Consider the following 13,810-nt stretch of genomic DNA (forward strand, 5'->3'; position numbering starts at 1 on the left):
TTCAAAAATATTGAATGGGTTAGTAAAACAGAGAAGTGCAAAATTATTTATGCATGAGAGTTAGTTATAATAAAAGCATAATACACATATTTAATAAATATTGAGACAAGCTGCCAGCCGTGGTGGCACACGACTGTAATCCCAGCAGCTTAGAAGGCTGAGGCAGGAGGATTGAAAGTTCAAACCCAGCCTCAGCATCTTAGCAAGGCCCTTAGTGACTCAGCAAGACCCTGTCTCAAAATAAAAAATAAAAAGGACCGGGGATGTGGTTCAGTGGGTAAGCACCCCTGGGATCAATCTTTGATAGAAAAAAAAAGAAAAACATTTGAGACAAGCTAATGATTTTAGCTAATAAAACATTCTATAATAGAAGCTCATTTAAGAACATGGGGAAATGTTCATTGTTTAAATGAACAAAACAAGACATAAAATATATATATAGTATAATCTCAATTTTTCATATATATGTATAAATACAAAACATATGCATGACAAACACTAAAGTGTCACTAATGTCATCTTTTATTGGCAAACTTACAGATAGATTTTATTTTCTTATTCAGGTTATTCTGTATTTGTCTAACTTTCTGGGTTCATTTGGAGGCTTTTTGGCTTAGAGAAAAACATAAATTTATAGCATTATTATTTAAGAGATAAATACTTGACAGGGAGGGAAGTGGGGGGTGTGGACACCCCTTCGTGGACAGGCAGGACAGGGGGCTGAGCTTTCAGGATGAGCTAGACTCAGGCAAGACCCAGAAGAGAGGAAGGGGTTGGAGATCCATGAGAAAGAGAAAAATCAAGAGAGGAGTTGAAGAAGCAGCGGAGAAGGAACCAACCTTGGGAAGGAGCACGCACAGCCCTGCCCTCCAGAAAGGAAAGAATACCTAAGAGCAGATGACAATACGAGGGAGTCTGGCCGGGGCATGCGGCAGCTTGGCGGCTGGCTTCCGTTTCGTTCTGGAGTGGAAAGAGTGACCGTCCATAAACCCAAAACACCAGAGACCAAATGTTTTCTCTGATACGTGGAGGCTAATTCACAATAAGGGGGGATGGGGAAGAATAGAGTTACTTTATATTAGGTAGAGGGGAGTGAAGGAGGGGAAGGGATGTGGGGGAAGGAAGGATAGGAGAGTGAAACTGACGTGATGACCTCATGTGCCCGCAGGACTGCAGACCACTGTGATCCTGCAATAGGAACAATCAGAAAAACGAGATCACATCTATTCATGTATGAGCTATCAAAATGTATAAATGCATTCTACTGATGTACAACCAATTAGAATAAATTTTAAAATGTTTTTAAAAAAGGAGGAGGGAAGGAGGGACAGGATAAGGTCCAGGGGAACTGGCAAAGATGTGAAGCAGCTGCTCAGAAAATGGGAACGAGAGATGAAAAAGATGTAATGAGCGGCTGGGGCTGAGAACCCGCTGGAAACCGGGGTCCTCACTCGGTGGAGCCCGTTAGAAGGGGAGGTAGATTCCTACAGTGTTGTCTGTCTGGCAGGCACCCTCTTTCCCCAGGTCCCTTCTGGGTCCCTCCTCACGCCACCCAGAGTGTTTTCCAAGCAGCAACCATGTTATCATGAGTCTCCTTCCCCATCCGCAGTCCAGGTGGAGGTGGCTAATCCAAGGTAGGCCAAGTGGGTCCTTTCCCTGGGGTTTTCTTTTAGAACCAAAGATGACATCAATTCAGCTTCTTTCCACGGGTTGAAACTTTATAGCAGGTGGGCATGAACAGGACAAGAAGTTGACTGAAGTTCAGATTCCCAGGACATTTTCCCAGAGGCTGATCCCATAGGTCTAGGGTGGGACACAGCTTAATGATACAGTTGGTCCCTTACCCTTAGAAAGGCCCTGACACTATATATCAAACCAGACTGCAGTCAGAGAGAGAAACACGGCAGAGACAAGAGATGAGGGACGGTGCTGGTGACTCCCAGGCCCTGCCTCCGGCCATCCTGAGTCCCCATCCCAGACCTCTTTCCTCATGTAAACTTCTTTCAACTGTTGTCCAGTCCCTCGCCACCAAATAGTCCTAACAAGTCCGGAATTGTCCTTGAGTGCTCAGAAGACAAGGGCACAGAGCTCATACCCCACGGCCTCTCCGAAACCCTGCAACCAGCACCAGAGAGAAAGGCACTTTCCACAGCGCCGATGAGAAAAAGAAGAGGGTCGAAGATGGAGGCGTATCCCCGCCTCCTGTTGCTCTCCTCAGCTGGGGTGGTTCTGCTGTGGTGCCGGGAACCGCAGTCCTACCTGAGGGCCAGGAAGAAACTGTATCTTGGTCAGACCTGCAGATCCATCTTCCTGGGGCCAAGAAGCTACACGAAGCAAGCCAGGTCTTGCAAAGGGACCGTCACACACCCCTTGATGCCACCTACTCAGGCAGTAGGCCCCTGAGGTGGCATTGGCCCTCAGGCCTGAGACATCGTTGGCCCCTCTGTGCTGGGCACTTCCTGGTTCACAGGTGCTCTCACTAGCCTGTGCAAAGGTGAGTCAAGGTCAGAGGAGCTTCCTGGTCTGGACAGTGCCACCCTGGAGCATGGGAGTCTCTCACTCTCTAGAGTCCCAAGCCTGCCCATGGACAGGGGATGTGGGAGTTCCTCTGCCCAGGGGATCATCACCCACCCACCATCTTTCCTCCTTTTTTTAACCCCGGGAAAGCCTTATCTAGATTTGAGGACGAGGTTGGGCTTAGGGAGCCGACCTCATCTCCTGACATTTCTTCCTAAGGGTCCCTCCTCTGAAACAGGCAAAAAGGACCAGGCTACTCACTTGCTTTATATCCTACCACGTCCTTCCCCTGAGGCAACAAGCATTTGATGGCCCTGCTGCTTTGAGGGACGGAGGAGCTGGCAGAAGGAGCGTGGCAGGGCTGGGGAGAGACAGAACGCAGGCTGATTCTTCAGGACCACTTCCCTGATACACAGATACACCAGGCCCGCCGGCTGTTGGAAGTGCCTATGCGTTAATAATTCACAGGGCCATTTTCACCCCTTCCTGCCTGTGGGCCTGGCTTCTCCACTCCCTCCAACTTCTGTCTAAGCTTCCTCAGCCCCAAATTGGAGCAGCTGTCAAGCCCTGCTTAGCCAAGCTCAGCAATCTGCAGAAAGGGAGCAGGTCCTGCAAAGGAATGATATATGACAAAGGAACCGCAAGAGATCTTCATTAACTGGAGGACCAATAAATTTATGAAAATCATGGATCAGTTAATCCATTACTCACAACAATTAATAGCTAATTAACATGAGGATGGGGCCTGACCCTTCTTCTCATCTGCACTAACTCCTGGGCACCCGTTTGCAGACACAGTCCCGGAGCAGGAAATGGAGCTCACATTGACCCTGTCAGGCCCAGTGGTGCAAAGCCAATGGGGTCAACTAAAGGAACCTTCTAGAAATGTCAGGATATCCACTGAGGGCACACGCTTTTAAAAAACTTTTTTTCTATTATGGGAATAGTCAGACGTATGTATAGTGAATTCCAAGTTTATGTTGATTTAGCACCCACTGCAAACACAGGTTCAACTTCCTCGTGCCAGAAGCAGGGCTCAGTCACCTTTGACACGGTCCCTGGTTCTCCTTTACTGGGTTCCTCAAGGTGGGCAACCCAGGTACTTACCTCATACAGTCGCCTCCTGCTGTGCACCTCCCTGGGGACAGCTATGTCTACAACTGCCCACTGACCCCATGACCACACACACCACACAGTTATGCAGCAGAGACCACGCCTGGGCCATAGTGCAGCCCTACAAAGCTCATGCATGCTTGCTCTAAACCCACCAATCAGAGCCCCTGCCAGGAGGCTGCCTGGATGACGCTTCGACCCACAGGTCCCCCACCCTCATTTGCCAGTTGACCATGTGCACCCCGGTTCCCACTGGCCCTGTGAGGCCAGCTGAGCTCTTCTATCTGGAATTCAGAGCATCCACTTCTGTCAATCTGTGTGCTTTGTTTCTCTACATCTCACGTGACTGACACATGGATCCTGACTTCTTCCCTGGCCAGGGCTCTCCTCGACAGTGGCTCTCTGGTAGGAATAACCTGGACTCTGTTCAGACAAAAGCCAAAAGGACCTCACGAGTATAAAAAAGTGTCCCCATGAGAAGGAGCCCTGGTCACAGTCAGACCCTGAGACATTAGGCTGTCTCCTATAAACACCCCCTGAAAGGGACACTATGGACAGCCATGTCTGAGTCCCTGGTGTCTCAACAGGATGGGCCACGTCTATGGTCACTCTCCAGAGAGGGACCTCAGGACTGAATTAGAGAGGAAAACACACACACACACTCATAATACAAAGAGTGGACAATACCACAGTGAGCCAGGTATGCCCCCCACCTGTCTCCGGGTATTGTGAACTCATAACCAATCATTTCCTCTCTCTGTGTGTGTGTGTGTGTGCGCGCGCGCCCACGTGGGTACCTCACATTTGTCTTGTAAAGTGAAATTTAGATACAGAGGTTTAGTTCAGGTCAGTTAGTTGGGGGGCTTGGGGCTTTATTTTTTGTTTGTTTTTTGTTTTGTTTTCAAGAATTTCAAAGGGACAGTGTACGCTTATGTGGTCGGATCTACAAAGGCCAGTTGTCCCTCTTTCTGTGGCATTATCTGTCACTGATGGTTGTCACCTACAGCAGCGGTGTTCTCAGCCAGGGAACACTTGGCAATATCCAGATTCATTTTAGGTTGTCACAGCTGGAGGAGGAGACACTACTGAAATCTATTAGAGAGGCTGGAGCAGGGAGGGGCTGGTAAATGTCCTACAGAGCACAGCACAGCCCCACCACCAAAATGCTCTGCCCCAAATACTAGATGCACAAAGCTGAGAAACATTGGGCTGGATCCTTTTATTCGTTTGTTGAATGCTATCTTCTAATTCCATCATTCATTTTTTATTTATTAGCTAGAATACTTGTCTAAAGAAAAACTCCCTGGTCAATTATTTAGTTTCCCCGAGGTAGAATTCACATGGCAAATGTAAGTGAATGTTTGATTGTTTTATTTACAGCACTCTGGTTTGGATGGGCACTGTCCTTCATAGGCCTGTGCATTACAGGGTTGGTCTCCAGCTACGGTGCTGTTGGGAGGTGGTGGAATCTTCAGAAAGTGGACCCTGGTGGAAAGAAGTGAGGTCCCTGGGGACCTGCCCTTGAAGGAGGTATTGGGACTTCGGTGGAGGTATTCGGACATTCCCTGTCTTTTGCCTCCCAACTTCCCTGAAGTAAGCAGTTTCCTCCCCAATGAGCTCAAACCTCATCACAGGCCGGAAGTGATGGAGCCAACTGACTATGAACTGGAAACTTTGAAATCATGAGTTGAAATGCGCCTCTCCTCCTTGGGTTAACGTGTTCATCAGGTGTTTTGTCCCAGCAAAGGAAAACTAATGCAAATCATTTGCAAAATAATGCCATTTCCTAGATTCCTCCAAAGGCAACCAATGGGTTGTGTTTTTTTTTTGTTTTTTTTTTTTTTAAGAATCTTTTACGAAGTCATGGGTGTGATGGAATTGGATGTGTCCCAACTACTGCAGTAATTATCTTACTAATGCTTAAATAGTCCTATCTTTGGACATTATGCACTCATTCAGGTTGATTCCTGAGTCTTTTTTGACACAAATAAGTATTTAAAAAGTTTTCTTACATTGAGAATGACAGAATTCTCTAGGTTCATCTTGCATTTTCTCTATGACTGGAATTGGCCACTTCTTTAAGGAGACTTGATTTCTTCAAGTGGTGTTCAGTGAATACCATTTGGGTCCTAGAAGGACTCAAACATTTTAAGACATAAATAGCCCTGATAATACTATATTTCTCTCTAAGGAAGGAATTTTATGAATTTTATGAGCTACGTATTTTATACATAGAAAAACTGAGACTTGACCCAACTCAAACTCAGAGCAAATGGAAAAAATCTTAAAAGTTGGCAATATATACCCAGACTCCTCCAGATTCTTTCTATTCCTTCTCTTAACCAGGAGGCCTGGGAGGGAAGCAGATTGTCGCCATAACCCAGTGAGGAGGGTTGAAGGAGACTGGGGACCACAGAGGCCATGGAAATGCCAAAGTTGGTCTGAGGTCCTCTGACCTTTGGTCCCTCCTCAGTGTCCCCTCGTTGATGCTGCAAGCTGGCCTTGCCTGCAGGAAACCTTCACCTGTGACAGAGACTGCAGGAGGCAGGGAGCCCTGGTGCACTGTGAGGACAACAAGCCACAGGACACAGGCAGAGTGTCAGCTCTGCCACACGTGAGGCAAGAAAGGGATCTTCTTTAAAAGTAAATATTAGGTGCATCATTTTCTAATTTTTAAAAAAGATAGGCTGTGGAAGACCATGCAAGATTTGCCATTTAAATTATGTAATTTGAAGACCTTTCCACTTGAAAAGTTCAGCCCCCCTTGAACTTCCCTTAGACCTCTGGGATTTTTTTTTTTTTTTTTTTTTTTTTTTCCTGTGCTGGGGATTGAACCCAGAGCCTTGTGCTTACAAAGTAAGCACTCTACCAACTGAGCTATCTCCCCAGCCCCCTTCCCTTAGACCTCTGGGATGCAAAGTCCTGGTCTTCCAGTATCAGGTATTTGATAGAAAGTTTAAAAAACATCAGGAGGCCATTCTGAATCTCCCAATAAAGAGGACTCTTCCTTTACTTTAAATTTAGGTATCTTAAATGCTATTGAGAAGTCAGAAGAAACAATTTTTTTAAGGTCAAGAATTCTTTTATATAGGGAATTTTTATCTCTAATTTCTCCTTTTTTAAAAACGTCAGTGTCTTGAAGCCATGTATCTTGGATTTAAAGTGAAGCATGTTGGATTGAGAACAGCCTTAAACCCTTTTTTTAACACGTAGGTATAGAGGAGAGGGTGGACACACACCTGCTGTCTGCAAACTGCTTCCCCACCTCCCAAAAAGGAGGGGCTTCTTTTTTCAGGCCCGCAGTCACCTGAGTGAGCTCAGTAAAAACTTCTCCTGCCACAGCGATGGAATCGGATCAGCAGGCTCCAGCTCTGATGTTCTGTGCTGAGGGAACCGGAGAGAGTGGAGGACGCTGGAGTTGAGCTGCTTTACATTTCTCGGTGACATCCTCTAATGAGCTGGCAATGCAGAACACCAGGCTGCTGTCTTGGAGAGATGAAAACAATACAGAGGTCATTTCACATCCCATCATCCTCGTGACAAGCAGAGCTGCCTTCTCGCCTTTGATTAACACACATGGAACAGGCTTGAGGACTGGAGAGTGAGGCCCGAGAGGGGAAAAGACCAAGGAGGGAAGGAGGCAGCCCCAGGGACCGGCACTCCTGAGGGTGTGGCAGAGGCCAAGGTGACTGGCCTTGGTGTTCCTTCAAACACAGGCTCTGGAGAACTGTCGGCTGTGATCCCTGTGAGACCATGAATGGTTCCACCAAGGAGACCCGCTCTGCTTCATGCCTCCCTCACTACAGCAACACAAATTACGGGCATGATATTCTCAAGGCTGAAATTCAGCCAGCCGGCACCAGGACAGCTGAGCTGTAGTTAAAATAGTGAAACACCACATGCTGGTTGACAAAAAGACAGCCTCCAAGCCCTGCTCTCACCCATGGCTTCAGCTGCCCTGGCCCCTCTCCTGAAACCCCCAATGACCCCCACAACTCACCAACACTGCTAAACAGTGGAGCAGGATCACCCTGACTGGGCGCAGCAGGTGACTTCTGTTCTGACTGTCAACGCTCAGCCCTCTTGGTAAGGGTTCCATATTTGATGAGGCATGCCCATTAGGCAGTACAGCCCCACAGAGCCTTCTCAGAACCCCACAAGGGCCCATCCAGGGGTAGGCTGGGACACCACAAGCCTGCACCCACTGCCTGCCTTTGAGGGCCCGTCACCTACAGAGTGCTCTCCCACAGGCCACCAAGGAAGCACATTCCAGCTGTCAAGAGGACTGCACAATCTTCCTGTGCATGGCTGACTTATCATTAGGATTGTTTTTAACTGCCCCTTTCTCTTCACCAACCCTCTTCAAGCTTCCTAAATTAATAATTTAAGCTGCAATGCCAGGCTTTGTTTTTGATGATTTTCATTCTCTAGGATACTTTCTTAAACTTCTCTGGTAGCCCTTTACCAGTCCCCTCTTCATTTGTGTCTGTTCTTCTCAGATATCTGCAGTGATAATCATTGATTAAAAGGGAAAAAGAAGGAAAAGAAAAGAAGAAAGGAAGGAAGGCAGGAAAAGAGAGAGAGAGAAAGGAAAGAGAGAGAGAGAAAGAAAGAAAGAGAGGAAGGAAGGAAGGAAAGAAGAAAGGAAGGAAGAAAAATATCAAAGAAATAGCCATAGAAGCATTTCTAGGTCAAACATCTGGATCAGGGATATGAAGTTTCATGAGCTATTTTCCCCAGTGAAGGAATCAGCAAAGAAGAGAATGATGCCATAACATTTGACATGCAGACAGCAAAGGGGGGACAAGAGGCCACGGTGGAACACACGCCAAGACCTGCGTTTGTACACAGGCTACAGCTTGCCTGGTGTAAGTAGGTGTTTTAGTCAGTCATTTTGCCACCCTGACCAAAAGGCCTGATGAACAACTTTGGAGAACGAAAAGTTTATTTGTCTTATGGTTTCAGAGGTCTCAGTGTCTACGTGGCCAGTTCCATTGCTTTGGGCCCAAGATGAGGCAGAACATCATGGCAGAAGAGGAAAGCAGCTCAGGACAAGACAAGAAGGAAGCAGAGAGAAAGAGAGAGACAAAATGTATACCCCAAAGGCACGCCCTCAGTGACCTGTCTCCCCCAGCCACACCCTGCCTGCGCACAGTCACCACCTAGCTAATCTGTATCAGTGGATTAATGCACTGATCAGGTTAAGGTTCCCTTAACAGAATCACTTCACCCCTGAACGCTCTTGCATTGTCTCACACGTGAGCATTTGGGGGTCACCCCATGTCTAAATAATAATAGTAGGGAAATGTCCCCCTAAAGCAATCAGTGTGGTAATCGTCTGCTTTAGGGTGTGCATTCATCCTTTCTCCTTAAGGGGAAAGATGAAACTCACAGGTTCAACAGTCAGTCTTCTTCCTTCCCACCTCCTTGTATTCCAGAACCACGAGACTCTTCTTGTCCCACTAAAGAATCTGCAGAGAGGGAGCAAAGCCCCCCCGGGTACCCACCTGGCAAGGAAGATGCTCACTGTGGCAGCACCTCGGGTGGGAGCCAGGGACTCCAGCTGTTAACCTTCCAGCCCAGAAGGCAGGGGCTGCCAGCAAAAGGGAAAACCAGGTCGTCTTGGAGAAGGGACATATCTAAGAATCACTCATCTCTGCCACGGGGTCTGGCTTCTCCAATCCACTCAACTCAGGAGGGACATGTTGAGTACACATTTTTGAACCAGAGCAAGGCAAGGGGGTTTAGAGCAGATGACAAGCTTGCCCCAGGGAATAGGTCCTTTGTGCCAGAAGACAGCTAAAGGGGGCCAACCTCCAAGTAGTGACACTTACAGCCGTTTCTCGCCAAATCCCATTACCCAGCATGCCCTGTGTGCCTGGGTGAATGGGCTCTGGCCAGCAGGATGTGGACAGTTGAAGGCCACTCTCAGGCCTGGCCTGTGAGACCTTTTCCACAGTCAACCTGTGCTTTGTCCTGCTCATTAGCCTGCCAGGGGCAAAGACCCAGCAGAAGACCCACAGGCCACACCAACGTGGGGCCATGGAATGGAAGAATTCTGGGTCCCATAGAGACTGCAAAGAGCAGAGTCTCCAAGTCGAACACACACACACACACACACACACACACACACACACACACACACCACAGAAGCCATATTAGACTGTGATTTGAAAAAAATAATCTTATCATATTAACCCACTGAGATTTGGGAAGGGGGGCAGTTGTTTATTAAAACAATGCTATTGTTTGGATCTGGGATGCCTCCCAAAGCTCATGTGTTAAAAAGGCATGGTCCCCAGCTGGTGGCACTATTGGGAGGTGGTGGAAACTTTAGGAGGTGGGGCATAGTGGAAGGAAGGGGGTCACAGGGGTCATGTCCTCGAAGGGAAGACCTTGTCCTCTGCCCCTTCCATCTGGTCCTGGCCACTGTGACATGAGCAGCTCTTCTCTGCCCCATACTTCCTGCCATGTTCTGGTTCACCACAGCCCCATAGCAATGGGGCCAACCAGCCATGGTTCCTGGTTCATGTTTTGGTTCTCAGGCCACGAGCCCAAATAAATCTTTTTTTCTCAGGTTGTTTTACTCAGGTATTTCGTCACAGTGACAGAAGGCTGACTAACATAAGCAGGAAATGTTATTTACCCTAGCTAACATAGATTTCATTAACAGATGAATGAGACAATGCATTCATTCAGAGTACTAGTTCTGTCTGATGTCTAGCAGATTCTTAGTAGTCCTGCACCCAAAACATAGCAGGAGCTCAGTAATTTTAAATGTTATGTGAGAAGTAAAGTAAATTCATTTACTTAGAGGCCCTAGAGAAAGAACCTTTGCCTTTGCAACTGATGAGAGAGAGGAGATTCCCAGAATGGAGAACTGATGGAAACATGGGGGTAGACTGACAGGGGAAGTGACTAGGGAAAAGGGCTCGTGGAGGAAATCTTAAACAGCAATAGTCACTTTGCTAGGGCCAGCGTGTGTGTCCCCCACCATTCATATGTCGAAATCCTGAGCCCCAATGTGATGGCATTAGGAAGCAGGACCTTTAGACCAGGAGAGCGGAGCCCTCGCTGAGGGGTTTAGTGGCATTAAAGGAAGAGGTGGGGAGCTTGCTCTTGCTGCCTGCCCTCCTCCGTGTGAGGGCACCTTTGCAGAAGGTGGCATCTGCAAACCAGAAAGTGGGCTCCCATGGACTCCCCATCTGCCAGTGCCTTGACTTTGGATTTTCCAGCCTCCAGAACTGGGAGGATAAATGTTTGTGGTCAAAGTCACCCAGTCTGGGATGATTGTCCTGTACCCTTTTCCCTAACAACTTCTTCCAGACCTTGAGAATACTCCACCAGATGGGCCAGCTTCCTCAAGTCCCCGGCTCCTCCCTAGGTCCCGAGGCTCTCTCTGGCACAGCCTGATAAGTGTCCCTGTGTTCTGGCTGCTTCCTGCACTTAAAGCAGAACTTCCTCCCTAGTCCTTTCCTCGTCCTTAGGGCTCATTTATAAAGCGCCTACTACCTCGAAGGCCCTATGCTCAATACCTAAGAAGGCAGGGCAGGTGGCAGTGGTCGGCCCTGGGTGCAAAGCGACATGAGGGCTGTTGCAGAAAATGTAAACACGGCGATGAACCTGCCAGTCTGCCTCTATCATCACTGCGTGGAAGCCGTCCTGAACACTGTCATTAGCCCTGCTGGCGTGGCTCCCACTGGAGTACCCCACTGTTGGAGGACCACTGACCGGAGACACATCAATACAGTGTGGTTCCTGCCCTCCAGTAGCCTGTAGCCTCGCTGCGGAGAATGACAGCTAGATGAAGTAATAGTAGGAAGCGACCCGTGTCAAGGGAAGAAATGTTAGCTAGGATTCTGCGAGGAGGGAGCAGCCACCACCGCAGCCCAGCGGCAGGACACATGCTCAGCCAGGAGAATGCAAACCGCTCCCTGAGGCAGCGGGCGAAGATGCACCTGGCACCTGCAGATGATCCGACTAGAGGGGCCGGCGGCCATCAGTTCCACAGGAATCTTTATGCAATTGCCAACAAGGAATCAACACAGCATTCTTTTTCTTTTTTACAACTTTATTGAGTTATAATTCAAATACCATAAAATTTACCTATATCAAGTATATAATTCAGTATTTACAGAATTGTGCATCCATCACCAGAGTCAATTCTCTTACCTTTTCACTGCCCCTACACAGCCCCTGTACCCCTTAGCTGTCACACTGCAATCCTCCTCCCAGGCATATAAAGAGAAGCAGCAAAGGGTTCTGTTGTTGCTCTTTGTTTTTAGCAAAGGATTTTTAAACAGCTCTGAGGAAATTACAATTCCATTTGTAAAAGATCACTCTCTGACCTACCGCTGCCAAGGTCCAGCACGCGCACATGGACACACGCGTCAATTCTTTCACCCCCATGATGTAAGTGCGAGGACCTGCCTGCAGCCCCAGGACCCTCATTCCTCACCAGCTGCAGCCACTCACACTCACGCACCTGCACACCCAGCCCACCCGTGCCCAGACCCCGTTTCCTGCCTTGGCAAGAAACACCGAAGGAGAACTTAGCTGAGATGGCCTTTGCCTCTGGCAAGTTCACACACTGGGCTCTGTTTTCTGGTCAGTGGACTTGGCAGATCTGTCCTCCGAGGGTTCCTGCCTCTTATCCTGTTATTGTCCCTCCAAATGCCTTTCCTTATGCACTCCATCAACCCTTACTGCTCCCCCTTCCCCAGATGGACAAAACGTGGGGGCTATTGGCAACCACAGTACGAGTCCACAAAATGCTCAATGGGTATGGAGTTTCCCGTACTCCTTCAAGATCCAAGCAGAAAGATACTACTGTCCTCATTTCAGAAATGGAGACACTGAAGCTCACAGAGCTCACGTGTTGTTTCTAAGGCTACACCACAGGGAAGGAGCAGGGCCAAGTTTGCAATCTGAGGGCTGAGAAGCTGCTTTCAGGACGGTTTCAACCGCAGATGACAAACTCCAAAATTACAGGTTGGTCAAATGCAATGTTTTTTTGTTTGTTTGTTTGTTTGTTTGTTTTTCATCTAAGAATAGGTTCAAGTGAACCTGTTCAAGTGAAGGACTGCCACAGCACATTTGCAATGTCAACCAAGTCTCAAACTCTTGGTGTCTTTCTGCTTTGCCACCCTTAGTACAGGACTCCATCTTCATGATCAAAATTCCTACTCCAGACTCTGTGCCTTTTTACTAGAAAAAGAATAGTTTTCTCAGAAGTCTCGTTTGGGAAGTGTCTTAGTCCTTCTTCTGTTGCCTGAGAACAGGTAATTTATGAATAGAAATTTATTTGGCTGGTGATTCTGGAGGCTGGCGAGTCCAAGAGCCTGGTGCCGCCATCTGATCAGCATCTGGTGAGGGCCTTCCTGCTGCATCCCAACATGGCAGAGGCATCACATGGCCAGACAGAGCCAGCTGCTAGCTCGGGTGTCTCTTATAAAACCACTGACACCATCACGGGGCTCCACCCTCATGGCCTCATCTAACCCTAATTACTCCCAAGGCCCCACCTCCAAATACAGGAGTATGCTAATTGAGGGACTCGGTTTCTGACCCATGAACGTCTGGGAGACACACAGAAGCCACTTCAGTAGAACTCCCTTATATCTCATTGGCTCCTTAAGAATTTGTAACATTCCTGCCACAATCAAAATGTGTCTGTTTCCATGGGAAGGAAGAATAGAAGGGGCTTAAAGTATCCATGCACTGTCCTTGCCACGCCACCTGGCTGCTTAAAATAATCCAGCCCCTCCGGCCTTGCCCATCCAGCCTCCGCTTTCCAAGCTCCACTGCCCAGCCACCTCTCTCCTGTTTACTAGGATGCCCTGGGCTACACCATGAAGCAGGGCTTCTAGGGAGCCTCTCGAGGCTGTTGGCCCTGGGGCTGGGCGCACATTCCCCTAGGGAAGGTGTAGGGATCCAGCCTGACCTGACGGCAGCCATGACTGGCCCTGAGAAACCCTGCTCTGGTTTTCCCACACCATTTCCCAGCACACTATAAATAAGCAAAGCCACTAGAGTGGTATGCGGCACTTTACGACAGCACCAGGAATTTTGTCTGACATCGTGATACTCACTTGAGATAAGCCAGGTTCGGTCCAGCTTGGAAAAAGTCACCTTTGTCCTGACCATGATATGAACCGCTCCATATATAGGGGATCCCTGG

General features: G+C 48.2%; 1 long non-coding RNA gene across 2 annotated transcripts in view; it reads right to left on the reverse strand.

Moving 5' to 3' along the window:
• Window positions 1-13,810, reverse strand: part of LOC306665491 — a 73,574-nt gene that overhangs the window by 15,527 nt on the left and 44,237 nt on the right. Inside the window, exons 1-2 of one of the 2 annotated variants that reach the window (XR_013765043.1) lie at window positions 9,138-9,232; window positions 6,870-7,116 (exon numbers count right to left, since the gene is read on the reverse strand). This is a non-coding gene — a long non-coding RNA (uncharacterized lncRNA). Of the gene's footprint in view, window positions 1-6,869; window positions 7,117-9,137; window positions 9,233-13,810 lie in introns of those variants that run through there. The other variant, XR_013765042.1, reaches the window with a different exon arrangement.

This window comes from Sciurus vulgaris (genome assembly GCF_902686455.1).
Source record: "Sciurus vulgaris genome assembly, chromosome: 7".
NCBI classification, from domain to species: domain Eukaryota; kingdom Metazoa; phylum Chordata; class Mammalia; order Rodentia; family Sciuridae; genus Sciurus; species Sciurus vulgaris.